This window comes from Leucopleurus acutus (assembly GCF_964270905.1).
Source record: "Leucopleurus acutus genome assembly, chromosome: 12".
NCBI classification, from domain to species: domain Eukaryota; kingdom Metazoa; phylum Chordata; class Mammalia; order Artiodactyla; family Delphinidae; genus Leucopleurus; species Leucopleurus acutus.
In genome coordinates, this window is record NC_139154.1 from 18,482,360 (window position 1) to 18,498,329 (window position 15,970).

The 15,970-nt window shown below is 49.9% G+C and overlaps 1 protein-coding gene across 1 annotated transcript in view; it reads left to right on the plus strand.

Annotated features, from left to right (window-relative positions):
- The first annotated feature begins 2,515 nt into the window (after positions 1-2,515).
- The window catches only part of INPP4A (inositol polyphosphate-4-phosphatase type I A), a 128,240-nt gene continuing 114,785 nt past the window's right edge, over positions 2,516-15,970 (plus strand). Inside the window, exon 1 of the mRNA XM_082851547.1 lies at positions 2,516-2,650. The gene's annotated coding sequence lies outside the window, so the exon portion shown is untranslated. The remainder of the gene's footprint in view (positions 2,651-15,970) is intronic.

Here is a 15,970-nt window from a genome sequence, read left to right on the forward strand (position 1 = left end):
TTAAGTTAATTGGTGAGTCTCTTACTAGCTCCACCTGGTATCACCACCTTAGGCAGTTGCCCTGTGAAATAATTGCTGCCGATTGCTTTCACCAAGTGCTCTGTGGATAGGGCCAACTGCCCCAAAGAAGCACTGAGTCAGGTCAATTAAAGACAAGCCCTGAGAATGGAGCTTCTCCATTAAGCTGCCAGGCCAGTCACATAGTGAAAACTCCTTGGGGATAGGGCGTTATGAGGCACTCCAAATGCTTTTTTGCGCCTCCTTTTTTGCGAGGCCACTGGTTTTCACAGCTACTATGGCAGCAGGGCTGTTAGTTTTCCAGGCTACATATATTCTCCAGTGAAAACACATGTACATATATTATGTTTAATGGCCCCCAAAGAAATTCTCATGTAGGTTGTTTCTAGTCCCCAAAACAGCACTGCTTAGCTCTTAATTATCATATATAGATGATCTAAGTCAGCTTACTTATTGTATATAGACAATCTAGGTCCACATGTTTATCAGAATCCCTGGAGGGCTTGTTAAAACACAGATTGCTTGGCCCCGCTTTCAGAGTTTCTGATTCAGCAGGTCTGGCATGGAGCCTGGGAACTTGCATTTCTAGCAAGTTCTGAGAGGATATCAATGCTATTGTTTGGGTATCACATGCTGAGAGTTTCTGAAGGATGGGGATATTTTCCCACAAGCACACTTCTAGGATACTTTCTTCTATCATGTTGTGACGCTTAGGGAATGCATAGTGCCATATTTACCAACAAACCTGGCTCCTTTTTCTCTTGATAATGTTCATTCTACAGTGAAATTGGGGCCCCGTTCCTTGCTGCACTGAAATTGTAATTGATCTTTATAAGATTAACCTGAATTACACAACAGTCAAGTGACAAATGTTATTGGAAGCCTGATTCTCATTCAGTTTGTTACTATGCTAAATGAATGAATTGTTGAACTTTGATGTCTATTTTTAAATGTTTGTGAATTTAAATTTGTTACATTTTTTTAAAGCCAGTGATTGAAAAACTCTCTTGGCTTGATTAAAGTTATCATGGCCATAAAATGTATTGTCTGAACAATTTTGAGAACACTTTTGAGAATGAAAGGGGACCTATTAATAATTTTGCTGGGTAAAAGATGTAAACTGGGGTTGTCCCGGCTAAACCAGGTATATTGGTCACCCTAATTTTAGAAAATAAGGTATAAAATTATTTTTGCATTTCCACAAGTTTGTTTGATATTTTGGATTTAATTTTACACTAGGGTTAAATTTCTGTCAATATTTCTATCCATTTATCTGAAGAAATAATAGAAAGCTTTTTGTTAGTAAATTACTTTTCAGAAGAGAAATAAAAAAGTCAGAAAATAAATTAAACTTTAAAAAGTTTCATATTTACTTATTTTTATTCCAGACTGTTGTCTGCGTTTGGTTTTTGGTGACATGGGGAAGCTCAGCTCTTATTCTAAATATTAGAGAATTTTTGTTTTTCATTTCTTACAGGTTAATCTTTTCTTTTTAAAGTAATTTATAAATGTTTGTTTTTATACCTGAGGGATGTGAGGGCCAGCTGAGAAGTGTTCTGGTTTATTGAATTAAATTAGTTTTCATTCAAGAATTTTTAAGAATTTTTTTTCTGACAAAATTTAAAGATGAAGATTAATGTTTATATTCAGTCCAGTATTACCCTTGCTCAAGCAGAAATATTAAGGTTTAAAGTTATATTAAAGTGAAAATTTTCTTCCAAAACTTCTGCCTCTTCTATTTCACATCCCCCCGCGCCCCCGCCATGGAAAAATAGAACTTTGGGAGAGAGGTGTAAGGAGCTGATATTTGGTGAGAGTCTGTAAATGTATATTTATACAGTATGCCAGGACAATCTGGAAGGATGTTAGCAGCCTCTGTCTTCTTGCTTATCTGTTTCTTCAAAGTATGATTTTAATTTTTGCTTGTTTCTGGGCTGAATGTTCAGTTTCCTAAACTTCGCCAGGGGACTGCGTAGTCCACACCCGGGGAGCGCGCTCACCGGAGGGCAAACGGCCGGAGCGGTTCCCGGGTCGCGACTCTTCAGGAGTCTTCTTCCTCAGGGATGCGTCGGGGCCTCCAAGCCTCAGGATTTGTGAGGGCGAAAATGCCATCGTCCAATTAAAGTGCAGAAGTTCAAGAACTCCTTGCAGGCGATTCGATCACAGCTGAGAGCGGGTCTTGCAGGAAGCCGAGAGAAGTCTGCGTGAGCAGCCGCGGAGGAGGACCGGCCGGGTGGAGTCGGCCCAGACCGGGGCTCGTGGAGCGCGCATGCGCGGCGAGGGGGCGGGGCCGGGGCGGGGCCGGCGTGGTCTCCTGAGCGGCGGCGGCGGCAGCAGCAGCAGCAGCAGTAGCAGCAGCAGCAGCAGCAGCAGCAGCAGCAGCAGCAGCAGCAGCAGCAGCAGCAGCAGCAGCCTGGGCGGCGGGTTTGGCGCTGCAGCGCTGGCGGCAGGTTCGCGGCTGGGGTGGGCGCCGCGGACCCGGACAAGAGGACGAGCACCTGGAGCCCGGCTGCAGCCCACGACTTTGCGACCCAGCGGCGGCGTTGCTGCTGCGGGCCTCGGGCGCGCGGCCCGGCGGGACCGAGGACGGCGGGACGGCAGGGCGCGGGCGCCGCGGGCCGGGACGCGCCAGGTAGGTGGGCCGGGCCGGGCCGGGCCGGGCCGGGGGCGACGCGGCGGCCGCGAGCCGCCGGGGACCGGGATGCTCCTCGGGCGGAGCGGGGATCGGCGGGGCGCGGCGCGCATCCCGATACCGGCGCGCCGGACGCGGAAGGCGCCGGCGGTTGTCATGGAAATCGTACAGCTAGCGGTTCCCTGGTGGTGGCGTCTTTGGAGAATGATCAGACCCCGGCGACTCCTAGCAGGATGACGCCCCGGGCCGCCTCGGGCTGAGGGTAGCGGGCGGCGGGGAGCCGGGATGCGGGACGTGGCGCCCCCGAGGCCAGGTCGCGGCGCCTGCTTGGTGCGTCTCCAGGTCTGGATCTAGTGACTCCAGACGCTGAGGCCTCGGGGTGTTTCGGGTGTAAACAGAACCGGGTAAAAATAAACATACACCTCGGTGTAGGCCCCCATCCTCCCAAACTCTTCCCTTTTCTGCCGGCCCACCGTCCCCGACAACAGTTCTGGCATCTTTGCTTTTGATATTTTCTTTCTTTATGGCTCTGCTAGTCAATGAATTGAGGCCTGGGAAATCTGCAGGGGTTTGTGACTGTCTCCTGAAAAGCCAATCATGAATGTGTAGGCCACAGGAGATTGAAACACTCAAAACGTCAACGGTTAATTTACGTGTTTGTGGGCGAAGGGAGTGGTGATGGGCTCGGCTCTCCCTCCCCTTGTTGCCTGCCCTGTGACATTACATAATCATGTATTCCTCCTGCCCCGACTTCATCCCTAATGACAGATCATAAAAAAATATTCCTCTGGGTAAGAAAAAAGTATAGGCGGTTGTAAAGCCCATCTTCTTGTGTTTTTGCTTTGCCACTTAATGGGTTTTGTGTTGAGAGGCTGCAGAAGAGTCGAGTTTGATTTGCCACCTGCCCCTTAAAGGGGCATCTAAACCGAGGGAGTAGGAGGTGGGGTGGCAGTTTGAACGTTGCAGTGAGATTCTGCCTGATTCATCTCTGTTCACAGTGGATGGGGCGGACTGTGGGCAGTGGGGTTGGAGAGCGAACAGGCTGACTTGGATGTGAATCTTGAATCTGCCAGTTGCTAACTCTGGTTCTCAATTTTCTCATCTCTGGAAGGTGAGAACAGAACCTACTTTGCTGAGTTTGTTTTGGAATCTAGATGCTGTTGGCATTGGTAAGTGCGCATAGACTAACTATAGATTGTCCTAGAATTAAGCCTAATTTTTCTTTGATTGAAAACAGGTTTTCTTTAACAGGAATTTTGTCTTTGGATTTAGGCTAGGGCCTTTGTTTGGGGGGTCCTTTGCTGAAATGTTTACTTCTGGAAGAGTCAGTTCACTGGTTTCTTTGAAGAAAGTTGAGATGATGGTGCCTGTGTGGGAAGGTCAGTGTGGTTGTTGTGTTGGAGGGCTGGTGTCCGGAGACCGCGATGCTGTCCGGGGGTGGGGGGTGGGGGGGGCGTTGCATGCGAACTGGAGCCCACAAGGCCTGGTTCCCTGTGGTGTCTTGCAAACAAGCCTCTGTAACAACAAGCCAGAGTTACATTTACAAGGAGGGTTTGCCCTGAAGACAGGGCTTAAAGGAATAAATGCTGGAAAAATACAAAGAGAAAGGAGGGCTGTATTTCTACTGAGCTCAGTGGTAGAATTAGTTGTACTAATTCCACTAGCCGGTTTACTTATCCAACTATTTTTCATTAGGCTTATGCTGTCTCAGAGTGTTTGTCTGCTCAGGTGCAAGTCCTGCCTCCCAGCTAGACGCAAAGTCAAGGGTAGACATCATAACTCATTGTTTTTGGAAACTGTATATTTTGTTGTATTGCTGTTAGACTTAATGCCATTAGTAAGTAAAAAAAAAAATCAGTTTAAGGGAAGGATGAAATCAAATAATATACATAAGAGGTTGTAAGCTGTAAAGCTCTAGAGAGACAGGTTGTGTATGATAGAACTATTGACCGTTCAAGTCCCGTTAGCCAGCTGCCTGCCTGGGAGCATTCTCCTCAGCCAGCAAATCTGCAAGGGCACCAGAGGAAGGGAAGCAAAAGGGTGTGTGGGACAAACTGATCCCCATCCCATGGCTTAACATTTCAAGAATCCAGTAGGACACAGTAGAGGGGGAGACTTTGGACCAAGACTGTTTTATCCTGGTTTCTTATGAAAAACTTCTTTAGAGATTATGTATTCCAGGAAGGGTCCTGTAGCATCATCAGCTACGCACAGTGTCAGGATGCTGTGGCTTTCACTGGGGGAAAAATAGCACAAATTTGCAGTGAAGAAGCCTTGATTATGTTGTTGCTGCTTCTGTGGAACTTGGTTAACGAGCTAGTCTTGAGAGATCCTTCAAAACAGCTTTTTCCAGTGTCCTGGAACAGAAGCTCTGTGAGGACAGCATATTCTAGGGAGACCAGTAGTAACACCAGGGTAGGCCTGCTTCATTTTGTCTCTCTGTGCTTTTAAGGAAAATACCATTGTGAACTTAATCCCCAGGAATTGACCTGTATTTTTCTATGCATATGCATACCTTGCTCTCTTAAAATTTTTTTTAAAAAAATATAGTATTTCAGATTCACTGAAAAGTTGAAAGAATAATCCAAAGAGTTCCAAGATATCCTTTACCCAGATTCTCCAAATGTTGACATTTGGTTTATCCTCTCTCATATTTGTGTGTGTGTGTGATTACTTTTCTCTGAAATGTTTAATGTTAAGTTGCAGACTTGATACGCCTTTACCGCTAAATACTTTATTGTGTATTTCATAAAAACAAGGACATTCTCTTACAAAACAACAGCATGATTATTAGAAATCAGGAAATTAAATGTTGATGCAACGCTATTATTTAATCTACAGGTCTTTTTCAGATCTTGCCAGTGGGCCACTTTAGAGCAAAAGGAAATCCAAGATTCTGTGGTGCCTTAAACCATCCTGTCTCTTTAGTCTCCTTTAATCTGGAACAGTTCCTGAATCTGTCTTTGTATTTCATGACTTTGACATTGACATCTTTGAAGACAACTGCCGGTGTTTTGGATAATGTCCCTCCCCTTGGGTTTGCCCGTGGTTTCCTCCTGCCTAGATTCATATTATGCACTTTTGGCAGGTGTGGCACGGGGCAGTGCTGCAGCCGTCTTAGCTTGTCTCACGGTGGGAGGCATATGCTGTTGATTAGTCCCATTCACTGGTCCTGTCATCACTTCATTAAGATCCTGTCTGTCAGATTCCCTCACAGAAAGTTACCGTTTTTCCCTTTGTTGTTAATATGTATCTCATAGTAAGATCACTTGAGACTGTAAATATACTGTTACTCCTCATACTTTCACCCACTAGTTTAAGAATCCATTGATGATGCTTACCCAGATCAGTTACGATAGTTGACAGATGGTGATTTTCTAATTCCATGTTTCTTTCTACGCTTATCAGTTGGAATTGTACTAAAAGGAAGAACTTTACTTTCTCCCTCATTTACTCTTTGGTTTAACCATGTCTCTGCACTCATGAATGAATTCCTGCTTTATACAATAGATTATAGCTTGTTATGCTCATTACCCACTTTTCTGCTTAAATTGTCCCAGACTTGGCCTGCAGAAGCCCCTTCCAGCTGGCCCTCCTGTCCTTTTGATGTGGTCTCATCATCTTTGGGGACTTCTTTACTTTCTGGCACAAAACCTCCAAGACTCAGCTTGTACTTTCCAGCCCTGGAATCAGCCATTTCTCCAAAGAGTCCAAGTTCATTTTAGTGGAGAATGATACTGAAAAACCCAGATCTGGGAGCTAGGTGTGCTCCTTGCTGCTTCCAGGCCTTTTCAGTGGACAAGTGTTCTCATTGTAAACATAAGTGGAGACACATCATACAAAATTTTCTCTGCTTTACTTTTTAAATTTAATGCTATGTCCTGGGGATCTATACGTACTGACATGAAAAGTTTGGTCTATATTCCAGAGTGTGGGTGTACTGTTATTTCCTTAACTGTCCTTTATTGATGGACTTTTAGGTTGTTTCCAATATTCTGCTCTAAAAATAGGGGGGAATCTGTGCACCACATCATTGTCAACACAAATATTTCAGTCTCCTAGATCCCTCGAAGTAGAATTTCTGGGTTAAAGAGTAATATTAAATGGATAGCTTTGCCACATTGCCCCTTCACCCCTTCCAAGAAGCTTTATCACTCTGTGCATTCGTCAGTGTGTGGAATTGCCTTTTTCCCTTTAATTTGGCCAACACTGAACTGAAGAGTATAAATCTTGTTAATTTTTGCCAATCTAATGGATAAAGAAGACACTACTTTTTAAATTACATTTCCCAAATTACCAAAAATATTGAAAACCTTTTCTTGCCAGTTTATATTTTAGCTTCTGTGAATAGCCTGTTCATACCTTTTGACCATTTTTTCTTATGAGGTTATCTTGCTGGGTTGTGGAAGGTACTATAACTTCGGACTTTATTCTCGGCACCCTTTGATGTCTCCTTTAAGGGTGATGCATTTTTCATCCTAAAGGAGAAGGAAACTAACATATCTGCGTACCCCTATGTTCCAGGCCCTGGGCCAAGCGTCCATATGCGTTCTCAGCAAGGTCCCGGGAGAAGGCCAGTGGTGTTGAGGGGGTGGCTGAGGCGAGGCGTGATTAAGGCACCACCTGGGAGTGATTGTAAGTGGTTGAACCGGGATTCAGACCCGGGTCTGTCTGGATCCAGTGCCGTCTCCACGAAATTACGTAGCTTCCTTCACAGGATTTTGAAATGAACGCTTTATGTGTCAGCATGGACGTGAAAATCAGTTACCTGGAGTCCTCAGTATCAACAATTTCTGTCTCAGTAAAGGGCTTTTTTACTCAGTCCTGCTTGGTGAACATACACATCTCTCAAAACCATCTATTTTATTCCTGGAGCTATTGTGGACTCTGCAGTCAAACTTCCTGTAAGTCTCCAACTGGCTGTGTGACTTTGGGCGAGTGGCTTCATCTTTCTGTGCCCGGTTTTCTCACCCGCAAAACTGGGCTGATGGCAGCAGCAAACCCAGAGGCTTTGCTGGGGGCTCAAATGAGTTAATACACGTCAGGTGTGTGCAATGGCGCCTGATGCCTGCTGAAAACCCAGGGGATGTACCTTAGGATGAGTCTATATGGAAAGCACGTGTGGGAGGCCGCGTGGAACTAGCACAGCCTCTTCTGGTTGGGTTTAATCTCTTAACCATCCCTTTTGTCATGACCCGGCCGGGAAATGGGAACCCAGGGCCCCTGGGTGCTGTGTGCTTGTATCCTCTCTCTGCAGACCTTGTTTGTGCCCTGTCATGGGCCTGCCAGCTAGCCCAGTTGGCCCTTCCTGTCTGCCCGCAGCTGCTGACCTGGGACAGCTGAGACACTGCAGGCCTTTCCGTGTGCGGTCTGCTCAGTGGGGGTCACCTGGGAGGGTCTCAGAGGCAGGCAGTATCTGGTGGGGAGGGGCATGCTCTGGGGATAAAGAGGAGGTGTCCATTTTCTGGAATGGGGTCAGGAGAACAGACAGGTGTCCTCTGGCCTCCAGGAGGAGGGGAGGGGACCACTGGAGGAGCCAAGCGACCAGCTCCCCTCAGCTCCCTTCCTCAGAGCCTGTCCCTCAGACACCTATTCTTTCTCCTGACCTCGAGCCCCTGCAGCGCCCCCTTCTCTTATGCTTGCAGGCAGGACTCTGAGGTCTCCTGAAACCCCCAGCCTCCCTCCCTGCTCCCTGCCCCATGCCTCCACCAGTGCCCTTGAATGTCTGGCATCAGTGGCGGTTACAGTAGCTGCCTGATAAAACTCACTCACTCCAGGATGTGGAACTCCTTTCCTTCCCTGTCCTGTGTTGCTTGCATTTCAAGTGGTGCATTCTCTAACCCATGAATTAGAGCTTTCAAGACGGATGACCTTGGTGTGCACATTCTGGGAGAGCAGAAGAAATGCATTTAGGCAGGTGCGTGTTTCTGAGAGAACAGGTCCTGTTAGGAAATGAGGATGCCCAGTTCAGGAGTCTCCCTGGGGTTATGGATTATGGGGCGGGTCAGTTGGGGTGCTTTTGGCTGCCAAGTGAGCAATGAGGACGTTTACTGTCTCACAGGCCTGGAGTCCTACTCTAGCAGCAGTTTTGAAGTTTCATCGAGGACCTAGATGCCTCATCCCAGGGTCAGCCTCCCCGCGGTTATGAGATGGTCCTTAGCATCAGCGAGACTGCGTGAAGGAGACACGCCAGCCAGTCCCCAGCCACAGGGTCCGCCTGTCCTCCCTCCGGTCTGTGGGAGCAGTGAGCATCATGTGGCCTCCCCGGACCCAGAACAGGAGGCTGTGGGCCGGCTGACTTAGGAGCGCTCCTCCGAATGTGGCCCCCAGACCCACCGCATCAGCACCACCTGAGACTTGTCCGAAACGCAGTCTCAGGCCCCAACCAACCGACTGACTCAGAAACTCTGGGTTGGGGCCCGGCGATCTGTTGCGAAACAAGCCTTCCAGGTGATTCTGATGCAGGGTCCAGTTTGAGAATTGCTCCCTTAGTCTAATCAAGACCACCCCCCGACTCCTCAGCTGGATATGGAGCTGGTGTTTCCAGAATCCAGAGAGGACAGTTCCCAGAATAGGCGGACGGGAGGGAAAAGTTGGGAGGTCAGCCCACAGTGTCAGCCGAGGGGCGTGCAGAGTGTTTAAGGAGGCTGTGGGCGGCTTTGCCCTCCTTGGCCCCCTGCCGCAGTGTATGGGCCCAGCTGAGTGTCCCAGCTCCCGTGCCCGCAGTCTCTCCAGTCCCTCTGAGCGGGGCCCATGCCCTCCCTGCAGGACTCGGCACTGAAGGGGGCCGCGTTGGGGGCGCCGGCCCCAGCTTCTCTCTCTGGCCCAGTGGGGATGGGGTGCGCGGGCCCTGCTGACTCACTTTCCTAAGCGTGTTCAGGTGTGTGGGGTTTGCACCTGCTGCTACTTCTCACTCAATTAGGAAGAAACAGGGAGCAGTGCCGTTAGGAGGGGCTTGGGGAACGCGGAAGGAACGGGCCTGGAGGGGCGGCAGCCTCAGGGACTATTTATAATGGCAGTGGGGTGCGACCTGCTTTATCGTCCCCTTTCGGAGGCACAGCCTCACCTTCACGTTCGGGTGGAGTAAAACAGCCGCCTCCATGGTGTGATTCGTGGGATCAGACTAGCCCACTGTTCCAGACCTTTCCTGGAACTAGAGAGCTGAGGTATTTCTAGATTTTCTTGACTTTGCACGGCTTTCAAGGTTCATCCTAATACACAAAAGTGATGTATGGGAGCCTCACGCTGAGCGCCTCTGCATCGGTGCTGACGGCCCAGGAAGGAAGGGCAGCCCAGGGGGAGGGGGCCTGGGGAGGGTCCAGGATAGTGTCTTCAGACGGCAGTGGTTTGTGACATCAATTTGAGATGGTAACCGGCGTTAAAAATGTTTTTGAAATAAAATAGAAAATATCCAAGTATGTTTCCTACAGGGAGGGTAAGCATTTTTTGATCCCACAGGTAGTTATTTGCACGTGTGTGTGTGGGTATCGTCACGGTGTGATTGTTTCTTCCTGTGCGTTTTTTTCAAAAAGTATTAAATCCGAGGGTCGAGCACGGGGAGGAGGGGGCTCCGCTGGACGTGTACGGACACGGGGTCTTTTGCCGGGGAGGGGGCCTCGGGGGGGTGTGCGTGGCTTACTCCAGGTGGAGAGCCACGAATGGGAAACGAGAAGGGCCTTTTAGCGGTGTGGGCCGGTAGAGTGGAGCTGGAGCCCCGAGGACAGCAGGGAGGGGTCTGAACTTCCTGGTCTCACTCTGGTTTACTGTTTGTGGTGTTTGACCACCTGGGCCAGATCCTCCCGAAGATGTTGGGGGTCCTCAGCCTGGCCACTCTGAGACTGGGGAGGCCGTGGCAGGGAGTGTGTCGACTTTTCAGAGGTTTAAAATGTGACTCTGGACGCCTGACCCATCCTTCTGACAGGGCGGGTCAGCATATGGTGACCTACAGAGGGAGGACGGGGACAGGAGATAGAGGTGGAGACAGATGTGGACAGGTGTCTGCGTCTGGCTTGTTTGGAGGCTGGCCCCACGGTTGCCTGTGAGCAGTGACAGGACAGCTCCCACGTCGCCTTGGCTGCCGTTGGGACGGGGTGATATGCATTGTTTCACGCCGGGGTTAGTCTGGTTTGTGTCACAAAGCATACGCAGTAATGGCTTCGGGGTGTCAGTGTCTGTTTTTTGAGGGGGGCAAGTTGGATTATGGGAAGAGAAAGTGCTGGACAAGAACCTGAGTCAGCTTTCTCATGTGTAAAATGCGGAAGGTGCCTGGCTCACGGGGATGTGGGCGGGTGCTGTGTGGATTAAATAGTATTGATACAAGCAGGAGAGGTCTGGGCACTGCAGCTCTGGACCAGTGCCGGTCCAGGGAAGGTACCGTCTCGCAGGAGGTCCGGCGTTTCCCCTCTCGACTTTGCAGTCTCGATTACCCTTTTTCCTACTGTGCCCCTGTTCTAAAAAGCGTATTCAAAAGGCTAGAGTGCATCCCACCTCTCAGTCCTTCCCAGGGCACCTCTAAAGGGAAATGCTGCAGAAGAAGGAGATTTTGAGAGGTAGGGGACTGCCGGCAAAGGTCAGAGGAGAAGGATGTGGGCAGAAGTGGGAAGAGGGAAGTGAGAGTGGCCTGGGCTCATAGATGTTTAGTCAGGTGGCCACTGACCCAGCTGTCTTCTACTGACACTTTTTTTTTTCTCTAAAGCACATAGAAACTTGTGATTGTGTGCAGTGGAACGGTAAGTATTTTCACATTTCTTAGTCATTGCTTCGACTGTGTTCTGCGTAAACACACGTTAAACAGTATGATCGCATTGCCTAATTGGGTGCTGATCAGATGGCCGGTAAAATGGAGTCATTGGTGGAGCGTGTGCCAAGCAGCATCAAGGTGCCCCAGAATCTTCCACGCGTTGTTACTGCTCTGGTTTGGAAGACGAGTGGTGGGTGAGTGGATTGGCCTTGCGGAAACACCCTGCTGGTCGACAGGCCCACCTGGGGGAGGAGGAAGGCGCGTTTGGGTTTTACCCCCGGCTTGCAGGTCATTTGGGGAAGTCGGGCCTGAGTGTTACCTGCTCCTTCCTTGTTCATCTAGTGAAGGTCAGTCCCTGCGTTCCTGCCCCCTTGGCCCCCAATCCTGCATCGCAGTGGAACTGTGATGGTGCCTGAGGGCTGCACGGGCGAAGTCTTGTGTGTGCTTGGTTTGGTGGGCCTCAGGCTCAGACACAGACATACATGAAGTCTATTTAGGGAAGTGCTTCTGGAGTCTGTGGCCTTGGAAGTCCACCTCCTGCCTCGTGCTCTTTCACTTTCCCTCCGCTCTGTAGTGACTCAGCAGCAGCTTTCCAGAATGGAGAAGCTTCGTGTCAGAGATGCTGGAGGACCCCGGGCGTGTCCGTGGACATGGACGCTCCCTGTGTACCATGCAGACCAAACTCTTCCTGGACCAAGTAGAGCATCCAGTGCCGCCCCTGGCTCCTCCACCTGTGCCCCATCCCCACACCCCTACTCTGAGGCTCTTTGCAGGAAGTCCCCCAGTACAACTGCACTCTGTGTTGAAGCCCAGATCCTCGTCATTCTCCGTGGACTGATGGAGACCACTCTACTCTCTGATATTTTGCCTTGATAATTTATGCACAGTTATTGTCTGGTTCAGCTCTGGATTCTCTCTGGCAGCTTGACATCCTTCCCTGACTTCTCCACTTACGTCTTTCTGACCTCCTTTTTACTCTGTTTTTGACCTATTTTATTTCTTTTTAGCCATCCCTGACCTTTTTTTTTTTTTGCGGTACGCGGGCCTCTCACTGTTGTGGCCTCTCCCGTTGCGGAGCACAGGCTCCGGACGCGCAGGCTCAGCGGCCACGGCTCACGGGCCCAGCCGCTCTGCGGCATGTGGGATCTTCCCGGACCGGGGCACGAACCCGCGTCCCCTGCATCGGCAGGCGGACTCCCAACCACTGTGCCACCGGGGAAGCCCTTGTGTGTCTCCTTGAAATGCCATTGAGCCCGTGAGAACAGGAACCTGTCTTGATAGCAAAAATAATCTTGGAAATAGTTGGTGTTCTGCGTGTGATTTCTCAAGACACGTGTTTTGTGATTATCATTATAGGTGCCTTCGAGCTGTTATGATATTTTGAATAACTTCAGCAGAGGGAGGATGATCTTTGCATTTTGAGTCAACTTAATTACTTAATCATTCTTTAATTAGTCCAATATCTTTACCAAGCTAGGTATTCACCTCGTTGGTCAAAGACAGAAGAAAAGCCAGCAGATGGATTGGGCAGCAGTGAGGGGCCTTGTGGCTCAAAGAGAAAGAATGCTTCCGTGACAGTAGTACCGCCATCTTGGTTAAGAAGCTCCGGGTTTTAAAATTAATCTCCATCAGTTCCTAGCCTGGGACAACATAAGCCTTTTGCACTGGGGACTTGCCGATCGGGCTGTGACCCTGTGTGCTCTCAGGGCATCAGGTCACGCCATCTAGCGTGCAGGTTTGTTCCTCGTCGCAGCAGCCAGCGCAGCCTCAGCCCCTTCTGTGGCCAAGAGGGTTCTAAGCTGTAGTGGGTGTGACTCATTTCAAACAGGATTAGATGAGACGTGATCAAATTCCAGGGCCATAAATCGCTGTATCATTCCTTGGAAGTGGACGTGACAGGCTCTGACCAGTGTTAGAGACCCATAGGTTGGCTGTTCCCTAAACTCTTAAGGGTTGTACCAGTGTTTGTGGCAACCAGCGGCCCATGGCTTAGACTGTGAACCTAGTTTAGTGGACTAACTGTAATGAATAAAAAGGGGCTATTTTTACCTCATAACCTAGATTTGTCTGGACTGAATATGCAAGCCAAGCTATTAAATGTTTGGGGCAGTAAACAGGAATTCAGTATTTTAAGTCTTTCTGAGCTTGGTAGTGGGGCAGGCCTGGAAGTAGGATTGGTTGTAGCTTTTTTAGGATTGTAAGTGTTGACTGCGTTAGGAAGGAACTGTTTTATGAAATAACTCTATAACGAAGTGAATCTTCTTATGCTTATAAGGTCTTGTGAGAATGTACTCACCCTAGCCTGGAGCCCAGGGTAAATTTGAGAATGCTTTGTTTGAAGGTCTCTTTCGGGGAAAATGGGACTGTTAACGAACTTAAATCTAAAATAGTATCCTTCCTTATCCCCAGCTCTCAGCATTCCAGGATGGTGGCGTTCTCCACCATTGGATATAAGTGAGAAATGGTAAAATTGTTAGGATTAACATCTGGTCGTGTGTAACAGAACAAATCGGAAGGAAAGGAGGCTAAGTTAAAGTAGGCATTTATTTCTCTTTATCTACTGAGGTCTGGAGGTGGGCAATCAGACCTTGTGCCCTACCATCCCTAAGCCCAGGCCTCACGTCCAGGACGGCGGCTAGAGGTACACCGAGCTCGTGGGCGTTCCAGACACCAGGCCGCAGGAAGGCAAACTTCCTGAGAACTCCTCGTCGAGCTCTGTCCTTGTATCTTGTTGGCAAGAGCTGAACCCCTGGCCACACCTAGATGCCAAGGAGGCCCGCAACCCCATGCCAACCGAGTCAGGTCCTGGGCCTGTTTCTGAGGAGGAAGGGAAGAATGGACATCGGAGGCACAACTAGCTGTGTCTTGCCTGCAAGTTGTTATCTGTTTGGAAAGATGAGTTTTTGTGCTTGTTGGGAAAGTGTTGGCAAAATTTCTGTGGGGAAACCAGGCGCGGGCATCTAACTAAAAACTCAAGGGCCTAAGACCTTTCTCACTTCCACATGGGCCTTCATACTCGAGCCTGAAAGACGTCGCTGTTCCGTTTGTGCCTCCACTTCCTCATTTAAAGAACAGAGATGGTAGAAGTCTAATCTGAGTTCTCAGGGCCAGTGCTGAGCTCCGCAGACTGGAGTTGCTTTTCCCCAGTAGCTCCCTCGGGGTTTCTGGACCCATGGGTGTGTTCAGAAGGCAAGGGCTGCCTGGGCGTGGGGATTTCAGGCAGAGTGTGAGATCCAGGCGAGGGCCAGTGGGCGAGATGCCCTGAGTGGGAAGAGGCCTGGAGTGGGAGGGCCTGGGAGAGGCAGAGAGCTTCTCTCTCCAGAGCCATCCTCGCCCTGAGCCTGCCACGGACATGCCCCCTCCCCAGAGGGTTGGGGGAGGGCCGGCCTCGCCAGCGGAGTTGAGAGACGCCTGGGTCTGCTTGTATCTCTCCTGCCTCTTTCCCTCCTCATTCTGCTTTTCCTTGCAGAAGGGTGATCCCAAGTGCCTCGCTCTCTGTCCGATGAAAGGGATCCCATAACTCTAGGTGTCAGCGAAATCGACTGTGTTCTGCTCTTTGAGGCATTTGCATTTTAAGAAGGATATATGTGCGAGCAGTGCCTACACCCAAAGCCTCTCGGATGGTCGGACGGCAGACCCAGGAATAAGAGGAGCCTGGGGCCCTCCCTGTGCCGCCAGCCGCTGGGCGTAGCGTGTGTCTGCTGCACATCTGGGTGAAGCTGGCCAGGCCAGCTGCTCCTGTCACCCTCCCCCCACCCCAGTCCAACGCCTGTGTGCAGCACGTGCCTCGCACCTCTCGTGTGCTCACACGCCAGTCGGGCGTGCACTTACGCCTGCCGCTTGCACATGTGTATACACACTGTGTGTGCGTGTGCATGCCCACGCGCCCCTCCCCCTCTCCACCCCCCTGCAAGGAGGCAGTAGCCCCCGGAAGTTGAGCTTCTGGAAGGGCCGTGCATTGCTTTCTGGTTGAGTGGAATCCCTGGGGGCTGGGGGTCTGGATGTGCACGTATTCAAGCATCTTTACCAGAAACGCTCCCTGAACTCATGCTCCTAAAATCAGGAACTTCCTCTTGTGTTTCCAAAACTAATGATGAAAATCTGCTCATGTGTAATAACAGCTTTTCCTGGCCTCTGAAGACTTTTTAACTTCGCCTTTTAAAAAAGGCAAGGACCGCCCCGAGGCCCTTTCTTGTCTCCTCTCCCGGGGGCAGCTCCGCAGGCAGTGGATGAACCGGGCATCTTTCCTCTCATCCCAGCATCTCCGCTGCCTGAGCCGGTGCTGAGCTCCCAGATTGTTTGGCTGTCCAGTTCTTTCTCAGTAAAAACATAATTTGTTTTTTCATGTTTGTGGGTGAAATATTTTGCTTGCGGGAGGTGACCATCGAACTTCATCGAACTACCTTTCCTTCCCGTCACGGGTGTGCCCGTCCCTGTGTTATTTGCGACTTGCCTTCCCGTTCCACAGGTGCCCCGGTGACCAGAGGCTGCCTGTGTTTTTCAGAGGAAACAAAGACTGCTGGGACACCCTAAGTATGCAGTGTGAATGCAGAAAGTGAGGCCCTGCTGGAGGCAGGTGG